Below are 6,275 nucleotides of genomic sequence, written 5' to 3' on the forward strand. Positions count from 1 at the left end.
GGAAGGTTACCATCCAGAAACCTTCTCATAGCTCATTGTTTAAGGCAGAGGTTTTGATTTATGGTAGCTGCTAACTATTGCACAGCTGACTGGAGAAGCCCTCAAGTAATTAAAACTAATGGTATTGAAATCAAAATTTATTCTTTCATCCCCGTTATTGACCTTTGAAGAACTTTCACTGGGGTGAAAAGGAATCCTCTCCAAGATAGCCCATGCACATACACATCCGAGTCTGGATGCAGCCCTTCATCCACCCCAGTGAATCACACCACCATCTACTGGTTTGCTTCAGCCAGAAACCTCAAGATCCTCTTCGACTACACTTTCGACTACACTTTCGCTTGACTTTAGGTGAATATAAATGTTTTCACTTTTTATTATGGGAAAATTAAAAATATAGGTGAAAGGAGAAAGAACAGTGTAATGAACCCTCCTCATATACCCATCACTCAGTTTCAACAATTATCAACTCCTGGCCAAGAGTTTATTATTATTTGACAAATATCTATGATATATGAATCATGTACCAAGTTCCACACTAGGCCCTAGGGATCCAAAGATGTATCAGATTTGACTGTAACCCAACCTGGAGGATATAACATCTGGCCTTGGTCCTTGATAGGTGAATAAGAGTTACCCAGAAAAAGAAAGTCGTCCTTATCCATTCATTCTTTCAACAAATAATTATTATGTGTGAGGCACTGTCCTTGGTGCTAGGAACACATAAAGAAACAAGATTGTGTTTCTACCTTCTTAAAGCTTGAATAATGGGAAAGACATTAAACGTGATTAGAAATGTGATGAGTATCTTTTTTTAAAATATATTTTTATTGTTGATAGTAGGACAGATATCTCCCACTTCCCTGCCCCCCTTACTTCCCTTCCCTTCCCAGGTCTTCACTACTCTGTTGCCCATGTTCATGGGCTATGCATATCTATATATATATAAGCCTATGCGACCGTTAAGGCAGAACAATGGGAATGACCAGTCGCTATGATGGGCACTGAGCAGGCAGGCAGGCAAGCAGTTAGGAGCAAGCCAGCAGGCGGGCAGTTTGGGGCGAGCAGGCAGGCAGACAGGCAGGTGAGCAGTTAGGGGTGAGCAGTCCTGGATTATGAGAGGCAGTCAGACATCCCCCGAGGGGTCCCAGATTGCAAGAGGGCACAGGTCGGGCTGAGGGATCCCACCACCTCCCCCCCCCCATGCACGAATGGTGTGCACCAGTCCTCTAGTAAGTATATATGTTCTTTGGTTTATCTCTTTTCATCCCCCCAACCCCACTTAAAGGTATGTCAGTCTGTTCCATGCCTCTGTGCTTCAGGTCTTAATTTGTTGGTCAATTCATTTTGTTCATTAGATTCCACAAATTAAGTGAGATCATGTGATACCTGTCTTTCTCAGATTGGCTTATTTCTACTTAGCATAATATTTTCTAGGTCCATCCATGCTGTTCCAAAAGGTAAGAGATCCCTCTTTTTACAGCTGCATACTATTCCATAGTATCAATGTGCAATAGCTTTTTTATCCATTCATCTACTGATAGGCACTTGGGCTGTTTCCAGATCTTAGCTATTTGTGATGAGTATCTGAAGGAGGTGTACACGATGCTATGTGAGTGAACTAAATTTAGCCTGGAGAGGTTTGGGAAGGCTTTCCATAAGGAACTGGCACTTATGTGAGGGGAATGGGGTAAAGGAGAAAGTCAGCCAGAAGAGAAAATTATTACAAGTCAAAGGAGAAGCACAAGAAGGCCAGCATGGGTGACAGTGGAGAAGAATGGCATAAGATGAATTGAAAAGGTAGTATGTGCCAAATCAAGGAGGGCCTTGTAAGGGTTTGCTAAGGGTTTGGACTTTATTTTAAGGGCAATGGAAAATCATCAAAGGGTTTGAGGCCGAAGAGAGGCATGTTCATCCTCGCATTTCAGAAGCTCACTGGCTGCTAAGTGGAGAATAGATAGGAAGAAAGCAAAATTGGCTCTCAGTGTGGGGACCAGTTAGGAAGCAGTTGATGTAGTGTAGGTGGGAGATGACTAGTTGTGGGAGTAGGGATGGAGAAAATTGCATAGGTTTAATAAACAGGAGGTAGAATTCACAGATATTAGTGATCAATTGATTGGCTATGGAAGTATGAAGGAAAGGATGAATTCCAGACTTCTGCTTGAGCAATTAAAAAAATCCAGAAATATCATCAGTTTACAGAGAGCCCACCAGAATACTTGTCTTCCCAGTCCATTGGGCAGGAGGGCTGCAATATTCAGGGAAATCTCTTCAGGTAACCAGAGGCACACAGATAGGATGATGAGGGTGGGGATAGGCGTCTAATTAGCTAAGATACACAAAGGAAAATGTGCAGTTCACACACGGTGCAGTTTGACCCATACACAGTCTTCCTGAATCCCTGATCTCCTATGTCTGCAAAGCCTCCTGCTCCATGGGGAGTCAACCTGTGCCCTTTATCCATCCTTTCACTAATGTATCTCTTCTCCCTTCTGATGCTCTCCAGGGCCTAGGAGCAAACAGCCTATGAACCACCTCAGATACTGTGTGTGGTTCTAACAATGTGGGTCCCAGGCAGCAATTTTTAAAAATTATTACCTTGGTCCTATCAAGAAAAACTTGAGCCGAAACCGGTTTGGCTCAGTGAATAGAGCGTCGGCCTGAGGACTCAAGGGTCCCGGGTTCGATTCCGGTCAAGGGCATGTGCCTTGGTTGCGGGCACATCCCCGGTGGGAGGTGTGCAGGAGGCAGCTGATTGATGTTTCTCTCTCATCGATGTTTCTAGCTCTCTATCCCTCTCTGTAAAATATCAATAAAATATATTTAAAAAAAAAAGAAAGAAAAACTTGAACTAGAAACAACTCCAGCCCTAGCCAGTTTGGCTCAGTGGGTAGAGTGTTGGCCTGTGGACTGAAAGGTACTGGATCAATTCCCGGTCAGGGCACATGCCCAGGTTGCGGGCTCGATCCCCAGTAGGGGTTGTACAGGAGACAGCCAATCGATGATTCTCTCTCATCATTGTTGTTTCTGTCTCTCCCTCTCCCTTCCTCTCTGAAATCAATTTTAAAAAAAGAAAAAAGAAACAATTCCATCCAGAGAGTCACTTACCAAGAGCACTGGCTTTATGCATCACCAGGCAGTTAGTATACATGTCACCTATATATGGAAGAATAGAGCTTTCATCTCTGTTAGCACTAAAGACACTTAATGAAGCAAAGGCAGCATTTTCTCTCACTATATATAAGCATTGCTTAGATATTGTAATTTTTATTGTAGTCGATCTAATAAACTTTCTTTATTCTGGGTGGTTGTTATCATTTGGAAAAATTTATAACGAGTAAAATCTTCCTACATATTATATGGAGTGGAATTCATAAGTCAGATGCTAGGTCTTGCAAGGACTTCCTCAACACCCTTCTTCTAGACTATTCTAATACATTCCCAGGAAGAGCATAGAGGGTGAGAAAAGGACTAAACTCTGGGAATGCCAGTGTTTGGGGAGCCAGCAGAGGAAAAGAAGGCCAAAAAGAAAGCTGAGAAGAAACAGAGTAAGAAAAGAATCAGGAGAGAGTAATGTCATGGAAGATATCCAAGGGAGGAAAGATTTTCAAGGAGACAAAAATGGTCAGCAGCATCAAATGCAGCAAAGATTTCCAATAAGGTCAAGGCAAAAAAGTATCCTTTGAATTTTGTGGCATGGAGGTCATGGACATTCATGATATGATCTGTATCAGCAGAAAACGGAGGCAGAAGCCACAATGCAATGAGTTGAGCAAATGAAAACGAGGAAGAAGAATAAGTAAGTGCAGAACCCCCTATAGAGAAATTTATAAGAAAGAATAGACAGTAGCTGAAAAGTGGTATGAAGTTAAATATTCTGGTTTATTTAGGTTTTTTGTTTTTTGTTTTTTTTTAATCCTTACCCGAGGACATGCATAGAGAAAGGAAGGGGGAGAGAGAGAGAGAAACATTGATGTGAGAGAGTAACATCAATCAGTTGCTTTCCATACATGCCCCAACCATGGTTTGAACCCGCAACCCAAGTATGTGCCCTGACCAGGAATCGAACCGACAACCTTTCAGTGCACAGGATAACACTCAACCAACTGATACATTCTGGCTGTGTATGTCTTTTAAAAATATACTTGAACATAAGTATACACCACAAAAGGGTACCAGCAGAGAAGATGAATTTGAAAGAAAATAGAAGCTGACAGATGGAGTGAGATGCTAGAGGCAAGGAGAGGAGGTGGGATCAAGGACTCATGAGGAGAATTGGATACCTTAACTTTGTAGACTAAAAAGATAGGGGTGCAGACAAAGGTGTAGATAGGGTAATAAACTGGGAGCCAACAAAAGGTTGAGATATTTCATGCCCAGGGATATCAATATTTTCAGTCTAGCTGAAGAAGGGAAGGTGGGTTGGATGCAGAACAACAAAAACCTGCAAGCTAAATATCCTGTCATGAACATGTTGCCTTTTTGTTATCTGTGCAGCATCCATTTCCCTTTTTATTGGTAACAGCACCTCATTTTTCTTTTGGCACACTCCTTCCCCAGTCAAAGTCTATGTCACACAAGTCCCACAATCCACTTCAGTGATGGGCTTTTAAACCATGATTAGATCAAAGTGATCAATTCAGAGATGAGCACATGATGAAATCTGAGCCGGTGAAAATCAGATCCAGGAATTTTCCTGCAAATAGAGGTGCTGGTAGAACATAAGCCTGGTGGACACCTTGCCACCAGGAACAACGAGCCTGCCTGAGATGAAACATAGTTAAGGGAGAGAGACAGATGCCTGATAACATAACTTTAACACCTATATTACTTCTGCCTGAAATCACGTAAGTCAATAAATTTTCTTTTTGCTTACACATTTTGAATTGAGACTTATCACTGGCAACCAAGAGTATGATGAACACACGTGGCAGATGTTGCCTGTTGGTATTCATCCCCACATACACTCTTCTATAATCTCCCCTGTACAAAGGGCTAGAAATCTGAAAACCACATTTCTCTGATTCCTTTATTGCTTTGTTACAGTTGGGTCCCACTAATGGGAACCTTCACATGAGGAAGGGAGAAGTTCTGCTTTTTGGCAGTGCCTCTGGCAACATCAGCTTCTGATGTGGCAAAAATGGAGGCAGTCCCAGCAGCATCAGCAATACAAGTTCCAGCCATATCAGCAGCCAGTGCAGACTTGTAGATTCTAGCTCCTTATTCTTTGCATATATCCCCATTTTTGCTCCTTTAAATTAAGATTAGTGGTCGTTTTCTGGTCTCTAAGTAGCCCTGCTTTTCAAACTCTTACGTTTCTCCAGACCTCCCCCATAGCTTTGTAACAAATCATTCCCATTTAGTCCTTCTCTACTTAAACTGTCTACAGTGATTTCTGTATTCTTCCTGAACAGTGATTGATTCAATACACATTCCTATTTTGCATACATTCATGCATACACACACACACATATACCACACACAAGACTCAGGCTTTCTCAAATAATCTACAAAGGAAGTGGCCTAGCTGGGATTGGAGTTCAGACATGTCTGACTTTTAAAATTCTCTCTTTCTCTGATTTGAAGTTGGTTTTTGTTGTTCTTTTCTATGGCCAGATTAAACAGAAGTTAAAAGGGGACAGAGAAATAAAAGTATTAGTTGTTCAGATGATCAACTTATTAAACTGAGTAGGAAAAACAATGGTTTTTAGGGAATGAAGGGCTGGGAGATAGTAAAGAGATGAAACATTTCTATATTGCCTGGCCAGTGTGGCTCAGTTGTTGAGCATTGACTAATGTACCAGGAGGTCAGGGTTTGATTCCCGGTCAGGGCACATGCACGGTTTATGGGCCCGGTCCCCAGTGTGGAGTGTGCAAGAAGCAGCCGATCAATGATTCTCTCTCATTATTGATGTTTCTATCTCTCTCTCCCTCTACCTTCCCCTCTGAAATCAATACAAATTTATATATATTTTAAAAAGAAACATCTCCATAAAGTCAAAGAGCAGGAGAGTCAGAATGAAGTTGTGAGGAAGACAGAAGAATAAGGATAAGAGGTTATGATCACAGGTGAGATGTTGGAATTTTTTTCATGGGTAGAGCAATTGTGAATGATGACTGAGGTCAGAATTGGGCCATAATAATTGGGTGGTTGAAGTAATTGGGGACTTCAGCAACTGAGAAGACAGAGTCACAACGTTGGCAGATCATGGCCATAAGAATGGTGTGGCTCACCTGTGTGATGCCAAAGGAGGAGCCATTAAACCTGCATAGAA

This window comes from Plecotus auritus (assembly GCF_963455305.1).
Source record: "Plecotus auritus genome assembly, chromosome: 9".
In the NCBI taxonomy this organism is placed as follows: domain Eukaryota; kingdom Metazoa; phylum Chordata; class Mammalia; order Chiroptera; family Vespertilionidae; genus Plecotus; species Plecotus auritus.